The 27343-nt window shown below is 37.0% G+C and overlaps 1 long non-coding RNA gene across 1 annotated transcript; it reads right to left on the reverse strand.

Moving 5' to 3' along the window:
• Window positions 1-1304: 1304 nt before the first annotated feature.
• On the reverse strand, window positions 1305-27035 carry LOC140508615 (uncharacterized). The gene is made up of 3 exons (XR_011968480.1): window positions 26588-27035; window positions 4154-4342; window positions 1305-3581 (listed from the first exon to the last, which is right to left on the reverse strand). It is a non-coding gene; the product is annotated as an uncharacterized lncRNA (long non-coding RNA).
• Window positions 27036-27343: the final 308 nt, after the last annotated feature.

Below are 27343 nucleotides of genomic sequence, written 5' to 3' on the forward strand. Positions count from 1 at the left end.
TCTATGTGAAACTTTGTCAAACTCTGTTATCTTATTGTATTTACAACCTATGCAATTAAGAAATTCCTTTACTAATGGTCTAGTTAGTCACTTATGGAGATCATAAATCTGAAGGACACAGAACACTTCTTTGTCCTAAAACATATTTAAGGCTGCCCAGTTCTTTGTATCGGTAGCCAGAACATTTCTGGCTCCATAATGCATTATGTTACCGTTTTCTTTAATAGGGAATTGATTAATTAATTAATTAAATCATAAAATGTATGCATTTAGCCTGTTGCCTTTTCTTTAACCAAGTTTTCAGGTCAACAGATTCAAACTCAGGTCCTGTGACTCCAAGTCAATGATCTTTCTTCCTAAAAAAAAAAAAAAGAATATGTAAGGGGTAGAATTACACACACACACACACACACACACACACACACAAAACAATGCATCAATTTATAAGATGCTCTGTTCCCTAATGACTATCAGTTGAGAAAGCCTTTTTATTATTTTACAGAATCAATCACTCAGATAGATGTGAAAATAAGGTTTTCTATGTCCTGAGGCAAAGAGTTCTTTGATTGGATCAAGATGGGGAAAATCGTGATTGACTAGCCAAATAAACTAATTATTGGCCAGCTATAAAAACCAAGGAATTTCAGCAATTCGTCAGCTGAAGGTGTGGAATATTTCATTTCAGGAGTAAAAGATTCAAGTTTGAGTCAAGCCCCTGGAAGGGAACCTCCTGTCTCTATTGGTCATATCAGAGAAAAGGGCCCCTTTAAGAAACAAGGCATCTAGACAACAGCAGATAGACACTCTCAGGACAAACACTTTGAACATGAACTGACATTTATAGAAATATAGCCACTCAAGAAAGTTGCTTCAAAGGACTGTGATTCTTTGCATCAGAAAAGAAGGCTATGGATTCAAAAATGATTTCCAGGAACTAGGCATTTTGAGTTTACTCCTTTGCCATTTGTGCATCCCACACATTTGTGTCACTGCCGTTGTATTGTAGGTTTAAGCCCACTTGCCCCAGATACCTTTTATATACCAAAAAAAAGTGTATCCCATACTTTGGAGGCAGGGTAGAATGTTTTATACCAACTGTTCTTACACTGCTATCTTAATAAATATTTTGAGACTACTGGCTAACTGTTCATTTAGAGCACGCCAGTGGGGGCTCAGGCACTACAGTGTTAGAAACCACAACCCCTCAGAGTTACTCCTAAGTAATTAATTGTACCCTGTGAGGATCTCAACCTGTGAGAGTGAAAGAATGGGTTGAAGGAGCAGCCCCAGAAGAGGTATCACAATTTTTTTTTTTGTTATATCACAATCATTTCTCTATATACCTATCCCCTACTTCTACCAACCCCTCATTGTAGCAGATAAAAGAAATCAAGCTTTTTAAAACCAACCAATAGAACAATCTGTGTGTGTTTGCTCCTTTCAGTACCTGTAGTCATCTGACCTCTGAATTCAGTTTGGTCACTGCATTTCTCCTGAATTCAGTTGCATTTCCTTGTTCCAGCCCCGCCCCCGCCCCTCCCCATGCCCTGTTTTTATTTGTATTACTGTAGCATATGTCAATTGCTCTCCCTGTTCTGCTTTCTTTCCTCTGCCTCAGTTTACATGTCTTCCCCCATTTCTTCTTATCCATGGTTTTCTACAACAAAATAATATTCTATTATATTAATGGAGGATATTTTGTTTAACCATTCTCCAAACCAGGGCTCTTTCCACTACTTCAAGCTGCCTCCTGAATGGACTCTTTCATCTCAAACAAGAAAATCTAGAGTGAAATAAAATTGTAGATGCCACAGAGACACAGCTCCTGTATGGGGATGTACATCATATTCTCTAAGTGAAATGGAGAACAAAGCGGTGCCCTGAAGCTTTTAGATTAATGATTTACCAAGGTTCCTTGGGTTCCCATGAAATAAATATTTTTTTGTGAAAATCAGTCATTTTTCTATTGCATTAAGGTTTCAAAAGTATTTTCTTTACAATAACATCGGTTACAAGGTAGTGCAAGTATTATCCCTATTTGATAGATGAAGACAGAAAAATCAGTGAGGTTAAGTGATTAAATTCTGGTCAATCACTGTGTTGGAATGAGGATTTCATAAATTTGAAGCATTTGAAAATGAGCAGAAGTTGTGTTCTGTTTCTCCCAACCACTTCAGTTCCTTCTTTTTGTGGCAAATGCCTATGCAAATTAGTAATTAGGTGATAACCTAGCATCTGCTCTAGGGAGGGGAAGAGGCACTCCACCATGCTCTCCAGCCATCTTCATGTCATTACTTCTCGACTCTGGGTCCTCTGGCTGTTGCCTGAGCGCTGGCACTCCTGATTGGTAACAGTCCTTTACGAGTAGCCTGATCCATACCCACCATGCTACTGTACTACAGTTATGCAGCACAGTGGGAAAGAGTGCTGGATTTGGAATCAGCAAGTTGTTGTTTAGTCATTTTAAGTTGTGTCTGACTCTCTGTGACCCCATTTGGGGTTTTCTTAGCAAAGATACCACAGTGGTTTGCCATTTCCTTCTCCAGCTCATTTTACAGATGAGGAAACTGAGGCAAACAGGGTGAAGTGAATTTCCCAGGGTCACACATCTATTAAATGTCTGAGGCCAGATTTGAGAAGTTTTCCTGACTTCAGACCTGGCACTTTATCTACTGTGCCACCTAGCTGCCCTGCTGACAATCTAAATAAATGCCTAAATGATAAGATAATACTAGCACTTCCCTCTTTTAAATCTCCAATTTATCCTGTATATCTCTTGTTTGTGCATAGTTGTTTGCATGTTGTCTTCCCCTACCCCCATTAGACTATGAGCTCCCTGAGGACAGGGATTATCTTTTGCCTTTTTCCCTTGTTTTCTACCCCCGATGCTTAGACAGTGTCTGGCACATAGTGGATACATCATCAATGCTAGTTGGTTAACTAAAAAGGGTGAAGGAATAGTCCTTTCTGTGGATGGCAGCAGCTTTTACTTTCAAGGAAAAAACCATTCATCCAGAAATCCTTCCCCTATCACCTTTGCTGTTGGAGAAAAGAAAAAGATTTCCTCCTATGCTAAGTAATCTGGGATGCCTTTTCCCAATAACAGATTCCCCTTGCTCATGCTGCTTTGAAGTCTTCTGTAGGGCTGTCTTCCCAGCTTGATGTTGGTGGTCCAGCAGCCTTCAGAACTAAGGGACTGAACCAAGCAGAGAAGAGCAGGCAGCAGCCTTCATACCTCACTGGAGCAAACTGCTCTCTGTACACCAGCCTAAGTATCTCATTAGCAAGAACACTGTGAGTTAGAGCTAAGTACTCACATGGGATGGTCTGTCCTCCCAGGCATCAAGTGTTTGACTTTCAACCTCTGAGTTAGCAAAACTGTCCAAGGGCATTAGAGTCACATTGGGTCAGACAAGAACTTAATGAAAGATAAGATCACCATTATGGAATTGAGATTCCAGAACACGTCATAAAGATTTCATTTTCTAGACTCCTCAGGATCATTGCCTTTCTTGAATCTCTCTCTGGTTGTAGACAAAACTGCTTCTCATCATTCCTTGCTCATCTATACGCTTGTATTTCTCGGAAAAAGAGAGAATTATGATAGCTCAGATTTACGTAGTGGTTCACAATTTATAAGGCATTTTTCTAGCACTTACTTCCCGGCTGTCACCATGCCATCTTGGCTTGTCTCCATTTACATCATCATTTGCACCCCTTCTCCAATCCTAGAACCCCATCCCCTCCTTGACAGGTCAACTTTGGCCTTATCTTGCTGGCATCCAAACTTCCTTGTATCTCCCCCTATCTCCAGTCTGCAATAGAGGTACCATTCTCCTCCTCTTTCTCCCTTTCCCCTTTCTTATTATGTGCTAGGCACTAATGCTAAGCACTTATGATACAAAAAGAGGAGAAAGACAATCCCCCTTCCCAAGAGGCTCACAGTCTAATGGGAGGAGACAGCAAGCAAGTAAATGCATACAAATAAGCTATATACAATATAAATAGGAAATAAATAATCAACACAGGGGGGCAGATAGATATAATACTAGTCTGGTAACCCTTTCTCTTGGAGAAGAGAATAATAGCTTATAACAATACCTAACATTTATACAGTACTTTGAAGTTTATGAAGCACTTTAAATGTAATTACCTCATTTGATTCTCATAACAACTCTGGCATGTGGGTAATATTATTATCCTTATTTTATAGATGAGGAAACGGAGGCATCCTTCTTCATTGTCACTATCTTCTAGAGACTTTTCTGTCTGCTTTGTGGTTCTATGTTCAGTGTTTTCAGGATATGAACCGTGGGCTCATAGCATTTCAGAAAAATGGATTCTATTGGGGGGAAAGAGGATGGAGCGAAATACAGTTAGGAATAGTAACTGTGAAAAAAAATTTGAAACAAGTTTCTCTGATCATTTCTTAAACATATAGAGAACTGAGTCAAATTTATAAATGTAAGAGCCATTCCTCAATTGATAAATGATTAAAAAATATGACGTTTTCAGATGAAGTAACCAAAGCTAACTATAGCCATGTGAAAAAATGTTCTAACTCACTATTGATCAGTGAAATGTGAATTGAAACAATTCTGAGGTATTACCTCATACCTATTAGATTGACTAATTAGACAGAAAAGGAAAATGACAAATGGTGGAGGGGATGTGGGAAAAATAGGACATTAAGGCATTGTTAGTGGAGTTGTGAACTGATTCAATGATTCTATAGAACAATTTGGAACTACGTCCAAAGGGCTATAAAATCATGTATATCCTTTGACCTAACAATACCAATAGTAGGTTTGTATCCTAAAAGAGATAAAAAAGAAAAAAGAAAAAAAAAGAAAAGGACCTATATGTAAAAAAATATTTATACCAGATCTTTTCTCATGGCAAAGAATTGTGTGTTCGTCCTTTGTTGCTGAAGAAGCCCATGCCATCAGAGAAATGATGACATGACTTGCACTTGACTTTCTTTTGAGTGAGGGAGGGCTGTGCAGGTCACCAGTCTCTCTTCTCCTCCAGAGCCATCTGAATCCAGTGACCAGATATTCATCAGGGTGACTGGAGATGACTCAGGATGAGGCAACTGGGATTAAGTGACTTACCCAAGGTCACACAGTTAGTGAGTGTCAAGTGTCTGAGGTGAGATTTGAACTCAGGTCCTCCTGACTCCTGCACTGGTGCGCTATCTACTGCACCACCTAGCTGGCAAAGAATTAGAAATTGAGGGGATGCCCATTATTTGGGGAATGGTTGAACAAGTTGTGGTATGTGATTGTGATAGAATACTATTGTACTATGGGAAATGATGAGCAGATTGCTCTTGGAAAAGCCTGGTGAGACTTACATAAGTTGATGCAAAGTGTACAAAGTAACAGCACTATCGTAAGATGATCAGCTGTGAATGACTTAGCTATTCTCAGCAATACAGTGATCCAAGACAATTCTGAGGGACTTATGTTAAAAAATGCTATTCATCCCCAGAGAAAGAACCGATGGTGTCTGAATATAGATTGAAGCATACTTTTAAAACTTTTTTATTTTTCCTGAGGTTTTTTTTTGGTCCATGTTTTCTTTTGCAACATGATTATTATGGAAATATTTTGCATGATTGAACATGTATAACCTATATTGAATTGCTTGCCTTCTTAATGGGGCAGGGGGGAGGAAGGAAGAGGATTTAGAACTCAAAGATTTTAAAACAAATGTTAAAAATTGTTTTTATATGTAACTGGGGGGAAATAAAATACTAAATAATTTTTTTTTTAAATGGAAATCCTTTAGTCTGCCACAGAATGGAAGTGATAGTCCATTGAGTTTTTGTATACCTGCATACTACATATCATTGGCCCTTTCCTGACATGAGACAATTTGTGCTTTGCAAACCAACAGTTTTCTTAATTTAAACATGCCTCCAGTGTCCCATAGCTCTTCTCTCCCCCCACTCCCATTCACTTTTCAAGTTGAATTGGTGCTATTTCTCATAATCCATAGAATTTTTTTCTTAAAATAAAATTTATTACATTCTCTTACTGACTTAAAAATTTTTATTGATATATTTTGTTTTTACAACACTTGTATTTCCAAATATATCCCTCTCCTCCTCCTGTCAGTGAGTCATCTCTCATGTGCTGTGCTGAGTTTGACTCAGGCCAGTCCCCTGGTAGTTTTGATTCAGCACTAGCACAAAATAAGACACTTAGAGGTCATTCAGTAGTAAACAGAGATTTACTTAGCCAAGGTGGCTGTGAAAAGATGTGCCCAGAACATAATAGCCAGGGATAATGTCCAGAAGAAACTACATGCCCAGCAGCTGAGCACAACAGGGACCAGTAGAACGATAAACCCCCAGACACTAATCATGTAGCAGTTGCCTTGGGACCAGTGGAGACTTGTATCTGGCAGCAGAAATCAACACAACACAACAATGTCCCCAGCAGAGATGCGACCACGAGCAGACTGGTTGAGTCCAGGGAAGAAAGTCCAGTGAGTGCAGAGATGCCATGAGGAGCAGAATCTGTGAGAGCGTCATGATGACATAGCTCAGAAAACATCAGGGGTCCTGCTTCAGTGGAGATTTGAATCGCCCCTTCACAGGTGTTCCACATACATGGGTTCCTCATTCCTGTGGGATTCCTGTGAAAGGTCTCTCTCTCTCTACTAATGGTGTATATGTGTGTGTGTGTGTATATGTATGTATGTGTATGTATGTATGTATGTATATATACATTTGTAGGATTATGTATCCTAGGGGGTGAATGCTTACTTTATTATTTCATTAAAAATCTTATTTTATTATCTCATTAAAAACTTTTGCTTTGAACTGAAAAAAAAAAGTAAAGGCTTATGAGCTAATATGTTAAGTAAACATGGACCCATAGAATACCTTGAACCTGAGGTAGCTATTTTGAGGACCCCATGTATGAGAGGGGGATATCCCAGGTGTTATTCAGTTTCTTTGTTTTTAATTACATTTATAGTTATTGTATATTTTTTCATGCAAATGTCATATTTCTGGTGAGTTCTGGAATCCTATCATCTAGAGCAAGGGTTGGCAAATGATGGCCCAAAGACCAAATCCAGCTGAATGGTCTTTTTTGTAGGGCCCCATTTGAGTTAAGAATGGTTTTTTTAATTTTTTAAGTCAATAAAACTTGATTTTAAAATGTCAAAATTATTTTTAGCCCCTGGACAAAATAGGAGTCTGCATTTGGTATGAGTCAGTATAGTTTGCTGAACCCTGATCTAGAGAGAGAAACAAAGATTCCTGGGCTATGGTAATGTTTTAGGTGTCTTTTTTATTGACCATCACCCTATGTGACAGTTCTCATAATTTGATATAGCACTGATGTGTGAAGTTCTACCTGTAGAAATAATGTTAAGTGATAGACCAGGCTTCTGAGTGGAAATGAATGCATTTAATGCTTATTTGTATTTTTGGAATAGTCATTGTAACCCCCATTTCTTTTCTCAGTAGAAGAGTTGCCTTGAATTGCCTTAATGTAATATAACCATTTTTATTGTGTGTTGAGTGAATGGGTATTTGGGAGTTTTTTGGTCATTTTGTTTTATTTTTAGAGTAGAGTATAACCACTTAGAACCTCTTAGTATAGACTTAAGACCTGTATGCATCCCTCGAGAAAATAGGACTCACTGGAAAGTTGGTGGGTTATCCCTCTAGCAAAATCCAATTTGTGAGGGGAGTCCATGTCTGAGGGTAGCACTGTGAGTTTGGAGGACCTGTTGGGACTTGGGGAGAAAGGTGGGATGACCAAAGAAGGCAGGGAATTGCTTGGTTTGGTCACAGGTTATTTGAGTCCTCAATGTGTTTCTACATGGCATTTTTAATGGGGTGAAATAAAAACTGTCCTGTACCTAAAATGCCTTTACTCAGTAATTATTTGGGTGGAGTCAAAATGGGTCAGAAATATGATTTTGAGGGGTCAGTTCCATGATTGAATCCAGCTTATGCAATCCCTAATCCTGGGGGTGTTGGTCTGTGAGTTACAGAGATAAGTAACAAACATGAAGTTCTTTCTAAAGAACAAGAGAGAAAACCTGAATAAAACCCAGCCTACAAACAGATAAACTGACAAAAGGAATCACAAAGCCAGAAGGATGAATGAGCAAAGTTTTTTTAAAGTTTGTTGAAAAAATATTATAATATGAGGAAAAATGAACCAATATGATCACATGAAAGAGAATCCTGTGGACAATAGCCCTCAGATGGTACAGTATATAGAGCACTGGGCTTATAATCAGAAAAATCTGAGTTCAAATCCTGCCTCAGACACTAGCTATGTGACCCTGGGCAAGTCACTTAACCTCCGTTTGTCTCAGTTTCCTCATCTGTAAAATGGGAGTCATAATAGCATCCACCTCACAGGATCAAGTGAGACAATATTTGTAAAGCATCTGCTACATAGTAAGCATTATATAAATGTTAGTAATAATAATAACTTTATTATTATTACAAAGAAACCCCAAAATTCTTCAAAAGAGAAATAAATTCTTAATAGAAGTGATGGGTGATTTCAATTATCAGTCTGTTGGAATTATCTTTCTGGACAAAGCAGAGCAGCCAATTTTTTTAAAATAAGTTTTCTGATGCCTTTTGCTTTTAAATCACACCAATATCTTTTTTAACCCCAACTCCCTAACTCCTATTCCCTGAGATCAAATCCCTCTTCTAACAAAGAAAAACATTTAAGTAAAAACAATGACTACAGTGATTGCGTTTAACAATGTTTCCAATATTCTGTTCCTGTAATCCCTCATCTCTCTAACAAGACAAGGGAGATATGCTTCCATTATCTGTTCTCTGGGACCAAGATCGGTTATTACAATTACACAGTGTTCATCTTCATTTTAGTATTCTTTTCATTTCCATTTTTATAATCACTATGTAATCTTCGTAATAAGTTAATCCTTGAAAAGGCAGAGAGACTAATGAGAGAGATGTTTCTTCTGGATCTAATTCTCTCCAACGAAGAGGAATTGGTTGCTGGGGTAGAAAAGATGAGAACCTTGAGGAGGAGTGGCCGTTCTGTTTTAGAATCTGTGATAGAGGAAAGGAAAGCAAGGAGTGATGTGAAATGAGCCCTAGATTGGGGGAGAGCAAATTTCAAAGGGTCCAGAGAGAAGATAGGTAAGAGCTCACGGACTAAACTTCTACAGAGAAAATCGCACCAAGAATAATGGGAAGCTTTCAAGAATTAAATTAGAAAGACACAGAGGGACAATTCCAGTATGGAGAAATGGGAGCTGTTTAAACTGATTCTGCTCCTTATGATATCTCCACACTCTTCTGTGGGCTCCCTAGGCCTGATTCTCCCTAAGCAAGGCATCACTCTTGGAGATATTCCTCCTACATTGATGAAGAAGAAACTCATTGACCAAGACAGACTTTTTTTTTTGTTAAGTGGCTTGTCCAGGGTCACATAGTTAGTACATGTCTAAGGACAAATTTGAACTCAAGTCCTGACTCCCAGGGCTGGTGCTCTATCCATTGCACCACTTGCCCTGAACAAGACAGATTTTTAAGAGATGTATAGAGAAGAAGAAAGCAAATTCAGGCAATGAAGGATGATACAAAAGTGTGACACAATCATGCAAAAATATTATTAGAAAAGTGAAATCTAGGGCTCACCAATTTTGATGTGGAAATCTCAGAATGACAAAGGCTGGGTGTGCAGGTGAAGGATTTCTAGTTAGGTTAAGGACAGGAGAGAATCAAATAAGGGATAGAACCACTGCTCAGGGTAGGTATTATAAAGATAGCTGAAGACAGAGAAAAGGCAGAATGGCTCAGAAAAGAAGGATAATTTTTTTTTAGAAAGGATAGAACAAACACGGTTACCAGACTCTTGATTAGATAAATAGGGGAATAGAATGGTCGGAGAGTGCCTACCTGCTCTTGAACAATTTAAGTGAGCAGCTCCAGGTAAACTATGTACAAGAGTATTGAAAATAGTGGCAGATGTGACTGCTGAGTCACTTCATGATCTTTGAAAGCTCATGGAAAATGGGAGGGTGATGGATTGGAGAAGGGCAGCTGTTCTGATTTTTTTTTTAAAAGGAAGAGAATGCAGTCAGGAAAATAGAGACTAGTAATCTTGACTTCAATTCTGTCAAAAATCTAGAACAGATGTCCCTCATACCATACGTACTGTCTGTACAATATTACTTGTATGACAGATAATATTCCTTGCACTAGGGGGTATAACTTGGAGTAGAGTTCTATATCTACAAATCACCAGGGGGTGACTGATGCCAGAGTTATATCCATTCACTTCAAACTGAGCATGAGCAGCTCTTCTTTCCCTAGCAAATCAGTTATTGCTGCTATTGTTCAGTGGTTTTTCAGTCATGTCTAACTCTTTGTGACCTCATTTGTGGTTTTCTTGACAGAGATACTGGAGTGGCTTGCCATTTCCTTCTCCAGATCATTTTACAGATGAGGAAACTGAGGCAAACCAGGTTAGGGGATTTGCTTTAACTATTTAACACTAAGTGTGTGAGGCTAGATTTGTACTTAAGTCTTCATGAGTCCAAGCACTCTATCCACTGTGCCACCTAGCAGGTTTTGCATTTAAAGTCTATTAAAGAGAACTTCTGGATTTTGTGACTAGCAAGGTTGAGGGCTAAATATTTTTCCCAATCACCATGACCTTTCAAACCTCTCCAAAATAGGAATTATGCACCAAAGAGAAAGCTATTTCAGTTCTCTCCAGTCTTGGACACTAAGTACCCAAATAAGGTAAAAACTCAATGAATGAATAGCAGAGAATGTTAATCCTTAACTCCTAATGTGATCACTCACCATTTCCACTCCATGAATATATCATGTTGCACAAACCAGCCCACACACTTGCAACAGAATTCAGCACTGTATCCCTATCTTTCCTCCATCCCTAATGCCTCAGAGATCTAAATAGCAGAAATTTACTCAGGCTGCAATGAGTAAGGAATATGACAATAATGAGGAACAGTATTACTCTGTGCTGCAACAGAACTCAGAAAACTGAGAAACAGAGAGAACTAGGGCAAGACACATATGTGTGAGACTGTATGGCACTCTACTAATCCTAAAAGAAGAGCCTAGCATCAAGTGAGACCAGCTCTGATCCGCTAGAAGTTACTTGGGACAAAAATTCAGGGTGGTGAACTATGAATTGCCAGTGTGAGAAGAGGATGAGAGTTCTGAGATATAGTCCCCAAAGGAAAGTACCATCAAAGGGGAGAGAGTCAGAAAGTGAATAATAAGGGGAAATACGGGGGAAAAAGAGACTGAAATTATCAAATATCTTGGGAAGAAAAAAACTCAAAATCCTGAGCGTAAGCAGATAAACCAATAGAGAAGATATTAATAACAGAAGGAAAAATGGTCATGTGATTAGGGCATAGTTTGGGCATCTATGAATAAGTATTACCACTTAAGAAAAGAAATCAACAGTTGATGTGGCAGAGGAACCTGTGGATTCTGGAGAGAGCATGAAACTATAGGATGATATTTCTAAATGACTTAAAATAGAAATAAGAATTGTAAAATCAGAATTTATGGCCTGTACAACAGAAATAATCAGCAGAATAGAAAAACTTGAATCCATAGTATAAATCTCATCAAATTAACAAAAGAGAAGATGCCCCACCTAGATGTACCAGATCTAAAATTGCATTACAAAACAGCAAACATCAAAACTACCTGGTACTGGCTAAGAAATAGCATGGTGGATCAATGGAATAGGTTAGGTACGTCAGATACAGTAGTCAATTACTATAGTAATCTACTTTTTGATAAACCCAGAGACTCCAGCTTCTAGGATAAGAACTCAGCATTTGACAAAAACTGCTGGGAAAACTGGAAAGTAGTATGGCAGAAACTAGGCAAAACCTCACACCATAAACCAAGATAAAATCAAAATGGATATATAATTTAGATATAATGTGTTATACTATAAGCAAATTAGGAGAGCAAGGAATAGTTTACCTGTCATATCTATAGAGAATGGAAGAATTTATGACCAAACAAGAGATAGAGAATGTTATGAAATGCAAAATGGATAATTTTGATTACATTAAATTAAAAAGTTTTTGCACAAACAAAGCCAATGCAACCAATATTAAAAGGGAAACAGAAAACTGGGAAACAATTTTTACAGCCAGAGTCTCTGATTAAGACCTCATTTCCAAAATATATAGACAACTAAGTCAAATTTATAAGAATACAAATCCTTCCTCAACTGATAAATGCTTAAGGGATATAAACCAGCAGTTTTCAGATGAAGGAATTAAAGCTATCTATAGTCATATGAAAAAGTGCTCTAAATCACTATTGATTAGAGATATGCAAATTAAAACAACTCTGAGGTACTACATCACTAACATGACAAAACCGGAAAATGATAAATGTTGGAGAAGATATGGGAAAATTGGAACACTAATGTATTGTTGGTGAAGTTGTGAATTAATTCAACTATTCTGGAAAGCAATTTGTAACTATAAAGCTGCAAAACTGTGCATACCTTTTGACCCAGCAATACCACTTCTAAGTCTGTATTCCAAAGAGATCATAAAAATGAAAAAAGGACCCACATGTACAAAAATATTTATAGCAGCTCTTTTTGTGGTGGCTAAGAATTGGAAATTGAGGGGATGACCGTCATTTGGGGAATGGATGAACAAGTTGTGGTATATGAATGTAATGGAATGAAGAGCAGGCTGACTTCAGAAAAACCTGAAAAGACTAACTTATGCTGAGTGAAATAAGCAGAACCAGGAGAACATTGTACACAGCAACAGTAACATTGTACAATGACCAACTTTGATAGACTTAACTGTTCTCAGCAATGCAAGGATATAAGACAATTCCAAAGGGCTCATGATAAAAAATGCTATCTATATCCAGAGAAAAAATCATGGAGTCTGAATGCAGATCAAAGCACACTATTTTGTCTTTTTTGTTTGTTTCTTCTTTTTTGAGGTTTTTCCCTTTGGTTCTAATTCTTCTTTACAACACGATCAATGAGGAAATATGTTTAATATGATTGTACATGTATGACCTGTACCAGATTGCTTGCTTTCTTGGGGAAGGAGGAGGGGAAGGAGGGGAGAAAAATTTCAAACTCAAAATCTTATAAAAGTGAATGTTGAAAACTAAAAATAAATAGATAGATATTAAAAGAGAGAGAGAGAAAAAGAGAGAGAGACAGAGAGACAGAGACAGAGAGAGAAGATGTCCCATTAGGAATACAAATACAGAGAAACAAAAGACAATCTAGAAGAGAAGCAAAAAGCAGTAAAGTTTTTTAAAAGCATGCTGTCTAAACAAGCAAAGCATATTGATTTTAAAGACAGGATGTATAAAGACAACTTAAAGATTATAGGTCTCCCAGAAGAACATAATAAGATAAAAAAAATCTGAACACCACAATGCAAGAAATAATTTTTTTAAAAACCTTCCTAGAACATTTAAACACAGGAGATAAAGGTGCCAATAAAAATCATCCATAGATTGCCTCTAGGAAAAAATATATGTTATACATCCTAAGACACATAGTGGTTAAATTTAAGAATTCCATAAAAAAAAACCAACTAATTCTGCAAGTAACCAGGAGAAAACCCTTCAACTGTAAAGGGAAGGAAATTCAAATAACACAAGACTATTCTGCACCCACCAAAACCTCCTAAAGCGATGAAATAGTGTGTTATGAAGAGGAAAGGAGATCAAATCTGGAAATCTAAGCCTAACAACAAATGAGAAAAGATAGATGTTCAGAAAAAAAAAGCATTCAAAATATTCCTAGAAAGAAAACTAGACCTGAAAAAACTATTTTCTTCTCAAACATCACAGACAATGGAAATACAAAAAGAGTGAAAAAAAACACAGCCACAAAATACAGAACAGAAAATAACAACAGAGATCATTAAGAGATTTCTTTCTAAATGTACATAAAGAGACAAGAGTGAAGGCCCAAGTCAAATAGAAGTGATAGCAAAGAAATGGGCGTGAAATCTCATAGGCTAAACCTCACAGCATCACACCTACATGAGAATCAATATTGTTATTGTTTGGTTTTTTGTGGGACTAAATTACAGCATGGGAGTTTACATTAAAAGGGGAGGGAAGAAAGGAGATAGAAGGGAATATATGATGCACCTGGGCAGTTAGGTGGCATAAGGGATAGAGTACTGAGCCTTGAGTCAGGAAGATTCATCTTCTTGAGCTCAAATCTGGCTTCAGATACTTACTAGTTGTGTGACTTTGGACTAGTCACTTAACTCTATTTGCTCTAGTTTCCTCATCTGTAAAAAAAAAGCTACAAAAGGAAATGACAAACCACTGTAGTATCTTTGCCAAGAAAACTCCAAATGGGGTCATGACAGAGGTGGACATGACTGAAAATGACTGAACAACAACAAAAATGTGTTTACTTGATGAGACAAAGGCTAACAGCAAAGGAAAAATAATTCCTGTACTCTGTCAAGAGGAAGAGAGACTATGTTATAATGAACAAGAAGGCAAAGGGAGGGATTTTTACAAAGGGGAAAAGAAAGGGAGAAACCTTGTTTAAGTAGTGAAATACTACTGATGAATGATCGTATGAGAGATATTCCATAAATTAAATAACTATATAAAAGCGAGAATGAAAAAGTAACTAATAAGCAAAATTCCAAAATTAGTGAAAGTGGTAAGAGATAGGGAGGAGGTGATTGGAAGTGAGAGGAAGAGAGCCATTGGGAATAAGATGGCCTTGAAATAGACTAAGTTGAAATAACCGGACAGTACTGTGTTTACAGAGGAAAAAGGAAAAAAAATCCTAATTTGGAAAAAAGTATTGGAACTAATGAAGAAAAATATGAATCTAACTTTTATAATATAGGACTAAACCTCTCAAAATATAAAACCGACTTTAAATGCAAATGAATTAAACAACACAATAAAATGAAAAAGAGTGACAGATTAGATAAGAAAATCCCACAATCTGTTACTTACAAGAAGTACATTAAAAAACAACATACGTAGAATAAAAATGAAGGGCTGGAAAAAATACTTACTAAAATAAATGTAAAAATTTTGTTAAAAAAAACACCAGGAGAATCCAAAAAAGCAGGAGTTGCAATCATGCTATAAATATGATGACTATATAAAGCATTCTATAAAACAGACAAAACAAAAATAAACATTCAAAATATACAACGGGATAAACAAAGAAACTATATTATACTGAAAGGTTCCACAGACAACAAACTAAGTCAGTATTAAACTTGTATGTTACAAATGCCTTAGGATCTAAATTCACAGAAGAAATATTAACTGAACTGCACACGGTAGTGACAGCAGACTTCAGACTTCAATGTCCCTTTCTCAGTTGTGGAGAAGTTTAAATAGAAAAATAAATAAAAGGGAAGATACAGAATTAATCAAATTGCTGGAGAAGCTAGAACTAAAAGACTTGGGTATCTTCCAAATGGGACTGCTAAAGAATACACATACGTTACAGAACCACAGGGAACATTTACAATAATTGGCCATATATTAGAGCATAGAGATGTTGCAAACAAATGTCAAAAGGCAAAAATAGTAGACTCAGGGGTATTATAAGGCTCAAATTAGATAATGAATATAAAACATTTCAAAACATTTAAGTCCTACAAAAATGAAAATAATAAAAGCAGTAATGATAATAACAGCTATTATTATTATTATTTTTAGTGACTAGGCCTTCAGGCTAGCGATAATCTCATTTCCTGAGCTATTTGCTACACTCTTACTGAACTCAAACAAGGTTTATAAAGCAAGACAGTGCAATACTAGTAAAGTCGAACAACTCACTCTGGGAGGGAGAGGGAGAAATTCTTATACACTTATACACTTTGAAATCAAAACTTTCCTCAGTTTAGACAAAAAAAACCCAATAAATTAAGCTTTGATTTTTAGCAATTGTCTATTTCTAAGGCAATTGAAAATTTAACAGTTGGCTCTTAAGTTGACTAGAGCTCTCTCCAGTATATTCCTGAGTAAATGCCATCCTTTGCAACCCATAATAAAATAAAAATGGTAATTATTTCAGGGAATACAAATATAAGACCCAAAATTAAATGGAGACTTAAAAATGAAATCCCACATAATGAATGAGTAAAAAAAAAAATCATAGAACAATTAATTGTGTGAAAGAAAATAACAATGAAACAACACACCAAAATCTCTGGGATTCGGGTAAAAAAAGTTTTTAAGGGGGAAAAATATCCCTATTAATATAAATTAATAAAATTGGGGAGAAAGTATTAATGAGCTGAATATGCAGTTTTAGAAATTAGAAAGTCAACAAATAGACAAAACTAAGATAAGCACAAAAAATGAGATTAAAATTAAAGGAGAAATAGACAATACAAAAACAAAAAAAAGTATAGAAGTGATAAAACTAAAATCTGTTTTTTTAAAAGACCAATAAAATTGATACAACTTTAGCAAATATGATTAAAAGAAGAGGGCAGAAAATCAAATCAACAAAATAGCTAATGAGCAAGGTGACATCACGACAAAACCAGAAGAAATAAAATGAATAATCGGAACTTATTATACACTGTGACATTTAAAAAGTTCAAGAGGCATAGCTTCTGGGTAATTAATAATTTTATTAATAATGCTAGCATTTTATTAATAAAAGAGGTCAGTGGCACTCTCAAATGCCAAAAACCTCCCATGATGATAGGCTCACAGTTTATATGCCCTTGGAAGAGTGGGTCTTCCTGAGGATGGCAATCAGCTCTGATTGGTTAACCATTAATGAGAAAATGAATATTATAATGAGATGTGGACATTCCCAAAAGAGTCTTGGGGGTACCTAAATTGGATTACCCAAGTCGTGGTCAAAGAGACTTATCAATATGCATATCAAAGAGGGAATTCATGTCTACTCCAAACCTGCCTGACCAAACACAACGAACAGGAATTCACCAATTCTCTCAACCTAGTTGGATAAGTCTTCGCTCCAAATTTCCCACAATGGTTGATTTCTCAATGAGGAAGTAAAAAAGGGGAAAAATCTTGGTCCCTATTCAATAATTGTTTATTAAATACAAGAAAGAAACAATCATTTCTCTCAACACAGTTATATCCTAATACAAAAGAAATAGAGAAATACCTCCAAAAATATAAAATATGCCAACTCACATTAGACCAAATAGAGATCTTAAAGAACTGAATCTCAAAAAAGGAAATAGAAACTACCAAAGAAAAAAGCTTTTGGTCCTAATGAATTCACAGAACAATTCTCCTAAACTTTTCAAGAACAATTAGTACCCATATTACACAAATTATTTTCAAAAATTGAAAAAGAAAGCACTCTATCAGAATCCTTTTGTGAAACAAATGTAGTCCTAACACCTAAACCAGGGAAGGTTAAAACACAAAATTACAACCTAATATTAACAAATAACAATTCGAAATTTTTAAATAAAATCCTGTCAAATAGACTATAGTGATTATCCAAGAAATCATTCATTTACGGCCATGTTGGATTTATACCAGGGATACAAAGATAGTTCAACATTGGGAAAACAATCAACATAATTATATTAAAAACAAAAATAATGAAAACCACACGATAATCTCAGTAGATGCAGGAAAACCTTTTGACAAAGCACAACAATCATTTCTGTTTTAAAAAATCCTACAAAGTATGGGCATAAAAGGATCCTTTTAATATCATAAAAAGTATCTAAAACCAAAAGCTCTGAGGACAGTTATAGAAAGGAAACTGTGATTCCAAATAACTACAAAATACAAAAAAATATCTGGGGATCAATCTACCAAACCACACAAAAGACTTGTATAGAGTCAATTACGACATGCTCCTTAAAGAAGCAAAGAAAATCTTAAACAGCTGGAGGAATATTCAGTGATCATATCTGTGTCATGTCAATAAAACAAAAATGACAATATTACCAAAGTTAATTTAAACTTTTAATGATATGACAATCAAATTATCCAAGAAATATTTTATAGAACTTGATGAAATAGTGATAAAATTTATTTGTGATAACAAAAGATCCAGAGCATCAAGGGAAATGAGGAAAAGAGGTAGGAACAAAGGGAAAATAACACTTCCAGATCTCAAACTAGATTATAAAGTAACAGCCATCAGAACCATTAAAAAAGGAAGCTAGGGGGCACCATAATGCAGAGTGCTGGGCTGAAGTCAGGAAAGACTCATCTTTCTGAATTCAAAACTAACCTCAAAGACTAGCTGTGTGACCCTGGGCAAGTCACTTCACCCTGTTCACCTCAGTTTCCTCATCTGTAAAATGAACTGAAGAAGAAAATGGCAAACCACTCCAGTATCTCTTCCAAGAAAACCCCAAACAGGATCACAAAAGTCAGAAATGATTCAACAGCAACAAATTAGTTAAAAAAACAGCAAGACAGATCAATGAAACAAATAGACAAAGGAGAATTAGAGACAATAGAACTTCATAACATAGTATTTGATAAAGTCAGGAAAAGATTTACTTAGCAAAGAACCTCATATTTGATTTTTAAAATTTGCTGGGAAAATTGGAAAACAGTCTGGCAGAAATTAGGTTTATATTGACAATTCCGCATTTAAACACAGTTGTTTTTCAGTTGTGCCCAACGCTTTTTGAGTTTTCTTGGAAAAGATGTTGTAGTGGTTTGCCATTTACTTCTCCAGTTCGTTTTATAGATGAGGAACCTCTGAGGTAAACAGGGTCTAGTGATTTGCTCAGGGTCACACAGCTACTAAGTATCTGAGTCTTTGGGCCCAGCACTCTGTGCACCATAGTGCCACTTAACTGCTCCATATTCCACAACACATTATAAATGCATATGTGATTTTAATATTAAAAATCATTTTTAAAAAATCAAGAGAGAAACAGATCATATGCCTCTCATAGCTAGTGATAGGAGATGTATTCTTAACCAAACAAGGGACAGAGGAGATTACAAAACATTAAATAAATGACTTTGATTACATGAAGCTGACAAACTTTTTCACAACAATATTAATTCACCTAGGAAAAGAAGGAAGTGGTTGAATAGGAAAAAAAAATCTTTGTCAGATTTCTCTGATTAAGAGTTTAGTATCCAAGATAAATGAACAATGAACAGATATAATCATGAGGATTAAATAAGATAATATTTGCAAATTGCTTATAGTTCCTGGCACATAGTAGGCACTTAATAAATGCTTGTTCCTTTTGTTGACCTCAAAACTTGTTGAAGAAAAGGCAACATGGCTAAATGCATAATTTTATGATTTAATTAATTAATTGATCAATTCCCCATAAAGAAAACAGTACATAATGCATTATGGAGCCAGAAATGTTCTGGCTACCCAGTGCAGAAATCTTCTGGCTTATATACATTTTGCCGTGAGAAAAGAACTCTCCTAGTTGAACAAATCATAAATTCAGTAAGACAGGACAATTAACAAAGCAATATTGGTCAGGCCTTGGGATTCCAAGCTGGGTAAACATATGTCTCGGAAATCCCACCACTAGTAAGTGGTAGGCTTCCTGCCCTAAACAGATAACTGACATAGGAAAGGGTAAACAAAGTTCAATAGAAATTACGACCTAAGATGTCTGTGTTTTATTTACCATTAACATGCCATAACATAGTGTAGGTCTACAAATATTAAGATATGGAAAACGTCCCATTATTCAAGATAGTGTCTTAGGTTAAAGGTCTCCTTAAGGAATGTAAAGTCAGCCTTGGTTGGCTTTTGCTGACATAGGAAGAGGCACTCTCTGAGTTTGCTTCAGAGAGAACAAAGAGATTATTCCAAAATTTTATATTAAACATTATCACTTTCCTCACTCCATATGGAAGAATGCTACAAATCATTGGTAATAAAAGAAGTGCAAATCAAAACAGCCCTGAGGTTTCACCTCACACTATGCAAACTGATAAAGTTGACAAAAGAGAGGAACCTTGGAAGGATTGTTGGTAGATCTGTGAATTGGTATAACCATTTTGGAAATCAATTCGAAATTATGAAAATAAGTTACTCAAATGTTCATATCCTTCAACCCAGAGATTTTATTACTGGGCTTATACCTCAAGGAAACTGTTATTGTTGTGGTATGTCCTTCCTTCTCTAAGAGGACCGCAACATCAGGGAGGTTATGCCATGACATGCAAGTGAATTGTATTTAAGTGAGGTAAGGCTGCCAAGGAAGCTATTTATAGCAGCACTTTTTGTGATAGCAAAGAATTGGAAACAAGGTAAATGACCATTGATTGGAAGATGACTAAACAAATTGGGGGATGTGAATGTAATAGGATATTACTGCGCTGTAAGAAATGATGTGTGTGACAAACACAGAGAAGCATAAAAAGAGCTATACAAACTGATACAAAGCAAAGGGAGCAAAGCTGAGGAAAGGAAACAATGTATACAATGAGGACAACTAAGTGAACTGAAAGAAAAACCACATGCACAAATCAAAAGTAAATGTTGCAAAATCACAAAGCACAAGCAAGACCTGAAAGAAAAGATGAAAAGATACTCTCATCCCACCATTCTGCAGAAGCAGGGGTGCTGCACATTGTACATATTTTCAGACTTTATCATTGTATTGATGAATTATATTAATTTTTTCTCTTTTTTGTTTTTTAAAAAGTTATGTTTGTTATAAAGGATGGCTTTCTGGGAGAGAGAGAAGGGATACAAGGGGAAATCAATAATGATGTAAAAACCAAAAGATATTAACAAAAACTTATTTTAAATAACACAATATTTTAGAATGGATTTTCTTTCCCTTTTTCCCCAAATAACTCATAATTCTCTTGGCTCATGTGCCCTCACCCACTGGAAATTCCATTCTTGTTCCCTTTTTAGCATATCCCTGAAGAACTCCATCACTGAAGATTTTGTATGAATGGATTTTAGTAAAGAAAATTGGAATTTAAAAATAATTGTATTAACAGCTAATGAGACTTGAAGGCAAGACTGCCATTGCTTCTGGGAAAGTCTGAATTTCTAGTTCACTCCCTCTACCCTTTTTTTCTTCATCCTTTTCCTCATTTCCACTATGGGCACACACACACCTCAACACCATTTATAAAACACTATCACTTATTCTTAGTCTCATAGGTAAAAAGGAAAAGTGGAACTTTCAACTTACCACAATTGCTCCAGCAGAGGTTGTTGGGGATATCTTGACCAGCAAGTAGGCAAAACCTACTCTCCATTACTTCAGCAGAAAATTCCCTGGGGCCACTCAAATAACCAATTTCCTTCTTTCCATCCCCTCCCAACATATTATGGTTGCAGACAAAAGCCTGAGGGTCACTCAGCCATCATCGTCGTCATCGTCATCATCATCACTAACTCTATTTATATAATTCTTACTATGTGCCAGGCACTGTCCAAAGTACTTTGCATTTATTATACCATGTGATAATAACAATGACATAGCTAATATTTACATAGCTCCTACTACTGGCTGTGTGCCAAGTGCTTTACAAATATCATCTCATTTGATCCTCAAAACAACCCTGGGAGGAAGGTGCTATTATTATCCCCATTTGACAGATGAGGAAATGGAGGCAGAAAAGGGTTAAGTGACTTGCCCAGGATCACACAGCTAGTAAGTGTTTGAGGTCAATTTAACTAAGGTTTTCCTGACTCCAGGCCTGATTCTCCACGTGTTATGGCACCACCTCGCTGCTCCACAGAGCACTATACCTTGTGCTTGAAAATCTTACCATAGCATATGAACGTAGCATACCTTCTGACAGCTGGCCTTTAACTTAGATCTCCTTCTATCTTTTCTGACTCCACATTTACACCTGTCTTTGACATGTAAGATTAGGGAAATACAAGGGAAGACCAGAAAACATGGAACATCTGAAGACTGCTTCATAGGGGTTATGCTATTAAAGGGGTGGTTCGTGAACATTTAGAAAAAAAAGTAATGATCAAAAGCAACTAGAATTGCTTTGTCAAGACCAGGTCAAGATATACTAACCTTGTTTCCATTTTGATAGGTTTATTAGACCGATAGAGCAAAAGAATTCGATAGACATAGCGTTATCTAGGTTTTAACAATACATTTAACAAAGTCTATCATGCTATTCTAGATGATCGTAGAGTTGAGAAATTCAGAATTGGTGAAATGACTAGCTCCATAAAGTAGTCGACTACTCTTGGGGGAGACAATTTGAACTAGAGAGTTCTCCAGAGATCTGTGCTTGATTCTGTACAGTTTAACATATTTTTAATCAATAACTTGGACAAAGGCATTAATGAAATCTTTATAAAATTTGCAGATGACAGAGTATCCAAAAATATCTAGATAGCCTGGAATATTAGACCATAGTATTAAGTTGAATCAGACAACCAATTTTTATTATGCACCTACCATCTGTCATGTACTATGCTAAGTCCTGGAAATACAAATACCTTCCTTCCTTGTTTCCTTCTCCTCCTCCCACCCCTCAAAAAGATAATCCCTATCCTAAAGAAACTTGGATTTATAATGAGGGAAGACAGAACATAAAAGGAAGCTAGAAATCTGTGGAGAGAGGGAGAAGGTACTTATGTCAGGGAAAACTGAAAAAGTCCAAAGAGTCAGTACTGGAGACAGAGAAGTGAGTGTGGATGGTCTGAGAACTTCTTTAAACATTATTCCTGGGCAGGAACTTACTGATCAGAGAGGACCATAAGGGTCAAAGCATTTCTAGGGTGTGCAGGCTGCTGAGGCAAAGTATTTGACCTTTGGCATCTTATATTCCACAGGGGAGACAACATTTACATTTACAAATATACACAAAATAAATACCAAAAAAAAGGTAAATTTGAAAGAGAAGGCAACTAGGGGGGTCAGAAAAGGACTTATTAGAAAACTGGTCCTTGAGTAAAGACTTGAAGGTAACCAGAGACTATAAGGGGCAGAGGTGAGGAGGGATTGTATTTCAGATATGGGGTGGAGCGAAAAGAAATGGAATGTTGAAGAGCAGGGGTCAGCCAGAAAGCCTTTTTGACAGTAGAACCCCTCAAAAAATATTGTAAGGCTATAAACATAGGTTGGAGACAGGCTATATACAGGTCTTTAAATGATGGAGGAATCTGACCCTAGTCCATGTGTTCACCCCCTTTTTTTGAGCCATGGATGGCTTTGGCAGTCTGCTGAAGCCTATGGACCCCTTTTTAGAATCATGTTTTTAAATACATAAAATAAACTCATGGGATGTGACAAAAGAAATCAATTATATTGAAATCTAGATTGTAGGCAGAAAGACTGAAATCACATGAGATCTTGTGGCAGGTTTAATAAGTACAATAATTTCAAAGTAGTGATGAGTACAAATGATATTTTGAGATATCTGTGACAACTGTAATATGACAGGAAAAATGTGATTTCTCTTGGTGACAAGGTCACAAGTACTTCTAATATCACTGCAGTTTGTTGCTTGTATTTATAATAGAAGGAAATATTAAATTTTAGAGGTTAGTAAAAATAAAGATGTATTTTTTCCCATCCTTATTCATGAACCCTCTGAAATCTATCCATGTAGGAGAACCATGGATTCTTGTCCTAGAAGCAATCTTTTTTTTGAGTAAGGGAGTGATGTGGTCAGACTTATGCTTTAGGAAAATCACTTTGGAAGTTGTATGTGGGGTGGCTCATTAAGGGAAAAAATGAGGCAGGGAGATCATGTAATTATTTTTTGTATGTTATTGCAATAGTCCAGGCAATGATGAACATGGATGATAGCCATGTAAGCAGAAAGAAGGGACCAGGTGTGAGAGGTGTCACAAAGGTAGAATGATGAACGTAAAAAATAGTGTAGTAAATGGAAAGATCGCTGGAAATGATAAATCTTAGAGTAAGAATATATGTCAGGATAGGTTGGTTGGATGGAAGGTATGTCAAAACACAAGAAAGAAAAGGAAGGGGGGAAGGGAGGAAGGAATCACTGGATTGGTGATGATAGATGGTGACCAGATAGATAAAGCATTTATTAAATACTATGTGCCAGGAACACACGAGCAGAAAGTCTCCACTCTCAATGAGCTTAGATTCAAATAGGGGATGGAACACCAGAGGTTACAAGGTATTGAGGCATCTTGCTCCATGGAATTGAAACCAGACAGGGCAGTAGATGCAAAGTGGAGTGAGGTAAAAGTCCAGTTTCTACCCTCTGTTTTTAAAAAAAATCTCTTAATATTTTATTTTTTCCAATGACATCTAAAACCAATTTTTAACATTTATTTTAAAAAATTTTTAGTTCCAAAGTCTCTCCCTCCCTTCCTCCCCACCTCCCTCACTGAGAAAGAAAGCACTTTGATATACATACAGTCAAGAAAAACATATTTCCATATTAGCCATATCGTGAAAGAAAATATAGAACAAAAAAAAAAACCTAAAAAAATAAAGGAAGTAAAAATTAGTATGCTTTGATCTGCATGAGTTTTTTGGATATGGATAGCATTTTTCATCACAATTCCTTTGGAGTTAGAAAATTTGCCCTCTGTTAAAGGAAGGCAACTCCCCAACCTGCATTGGTAAAGGAGAGAAGTTCCTTATACTTATGGAATCCTAATTAGTTGGCCTCAGTTTCCTCATTTGTAAAATAACATGATTGGACTCAGTTGTCTTTGAGGTCCCTAAATCTCTAAACTTCTGTGGAGGAACAGAGCTATTCTTTGGCCCATGGAAGTCAGAGAGGCAGCATGGCAGAACAGCTGAGGGGATTTTTGGGTCCCCGGGCAGCTGCTCCTAATGGACTTGCTGGGATAGTATTTGGGCTAGTATTTCTTTAATGACTGAGGTCATGCCATTCACCTCAGGGGAGGGACACAGCAGCTGCTAGGACAGCTGCAGACTTAAAGTCTTAAAGAATTAGTTGCCCAGGACACAGAGATGCTAAGTAAATTGTCTTGGGTCATATGACTAGTATTTATCAGAAGTAGAGATTGGACTCTGGTCCTCAAGTGTTTGCTCTATCTTTGTATTTGAGAACTTAGCACGGTGTCTGGGTGAAGGCTTCTCTTAATAAAGGTTTGTTGATTGGTTTAATCACTCAGTCAGCAAGAATGTATTGAGTTTTGACTATGTGCTAGGCACTATACAAAGGGCGGATATACAAAGAAAGACAAAAAACTTGGCTTCTGCTCTCAAAGAGCTTATATTCTAAAGGAGTAGACAAGAAGTTAAAAAAAAATCCTGATTCCTAGCCTTGATCCCTATTCACATAACCCCTAGGCATCATCCCCATTTTCTCCTTTATTCTTTTCCCAGCCTCGGAAGAGGTGACCCTTTTGTCCAGGTCCAACTTCTCGTAGGGATCTTTGATTCCCCTCCTGTCCCATGCACTCAGGCACAGAGCTTCCCCCAAAATCATCCTTTCCCCCAATATGCATTTTCTTCCTCCCTCTTGGTTCCTTTCCAGCTGTTTGCAATTCCACCTAAGTCTCCCTCATCCTTTAAAAACAAAACCTTTCACTAGACCAACACTTTCTTCAGGCTTTCGTCCTATCTCGCTCCTTCCTTTCTTAATCAAATTCCTAGGGGAAAAAAAAGTTGAGCCCTCATCCCCTCCACTCCCTCTCCTTTAAGCAATTCTCAACCCTAGGCAACGAAGCTTCTGAATTCTTTACTCAAGGAAACTGCTCTCCTAGGTTATCCATGATCTCTTAATTGCCAGCTCTAATGGCCTTTTTCTCAATCCTTAACCTCTCTGCAGCATTTGGGGTTGCTCTGCACTCCCTCTCCTTGCATCCTCTCTACTCACTGGAGTTTCAGGATGCTGCTCTTTCTAGGTTCTATTACCTATCTGACTCTTCCCCTGCTTTTCCCCTACTCTGTTGGCTCATGATCTATAGCCCTGTTCCTAAAGAATACATGTATATGCGTATGTATGTATACATTTATAAATGTATATATACACACATATGTATCTGTATGTCTGTGTGTGTGTGTGTATACACACTGTCCTGAGCCCTCATCTCTTTGTCCACACTCTCTCATTGAGAAGTCCTTGTCAAATTCCGTGACTTCATTTATCTACTCAGAAGGTTCCCTCATCTCTGCATACAGCCCTAGTTTTTCTCCAGTTTCAGGCCCACATCACTAACAGCCTATGGAACATTTTGAACTAGGTATGTCATAGGTGTCTTCAATTCAGTTTGTTTGAAACAGAATCATGCTCTTTTCCCCAAACATTCTTCTTCTTAATTTCTCTTTTCAGTCGGAGGCACCACCATCCTTGTGGTCCCCTGGGCTCCCAACCTTGGTACTTCCTCTGATACCTCACTGCCTCATCCATTAGTCAATTGCCATATCTTCTTGTTTCTATCACCACTGCATTGTTCCCATTTGTCTCCTCTCCGCTCACACCTAGAATAGACCCAGTCTCACCCTGGCTCATTGGAATAGCCTCCCATTTGTCCCCTACACTGATGCTAATGGGACTTTCCTAAAGGCCAGATCTGACCACATCTATCACTTTTCAATAAACTCAAACAGCTCCCTATTGTCCTAAGTTTCAAATATAAATTCCTGTTGGGCTTTTAAAATCCTTCATAGCCTGGTTCCAACTTACATTTACAAGCTTATTGTACATTAATCTCCTTTGCGATATCTTCAGTCCAGTCAAGGTAGCATTCTTGCTGTCTTCAGATTCCACATTCCATGTCCTTTCTCCATGCTTTTGTTGTCTCCCCCACTCCCCTCCCCTTCCTGGAAGATCTCGCTCCTTACCCCTGCCTCTTGGAATCCCATGTGTCCTTCAAAACTGAGCTCAAACATTCCCTTCTACATGAAGCCTTTCCTGAAGCCCCAGTTTCTGGTGCCTTCCCTCACTGCTATTTATCTGTCTCCCTGTCTCTCTATTTCTCTATCTGCTTGTCTGTTTACACACACACACACACACACACACACACACATACACACACACACACACTCTCTCTCACACACACACACACACTCTCTCTCTCTCTCTCTCTCACACACACACACACACACTCTCTCTCTCTCTCTCACACACACACACTCTCTCTCTCTCTCTCTCTCTCTCTCTCTCTCTGTCTCTCTCTGTCCTAATGCCTAGCTGCTAGTGCCCTCTATAGAGCTTTATATCTCTATATTCATGTCTTGATCCTTCCTAGCACTCTTTTATTGCCTTATATTTATCATCTTATCTACCTATCTATATATTCATATCCTGATCCCACAGGTTCAAGTGCCTTATCTCATTGTCTAATATCTATCCACCTATCTGCCTGTCTGTCTTTATAGCTATATATAATCTATTCTCTCTCTCTCTCTCTGTCTCTCTCATCTGTCTATCTTTATCTCT

This window comes from Notamacropus eugenii, chromosome 5 (assembly GCF_028372415.1).
Source record: "Notamacropus eugenii isolate mMacEug1 chromosome 5, mMacEug1.pri_v2, whole genome shotgun sequence".
NCBI lineage: Eukaryota > Metazoa > Chordata > Mammalia > Diprotodontia > Macropodidae > Notamacropus > Notamacropus eugenii.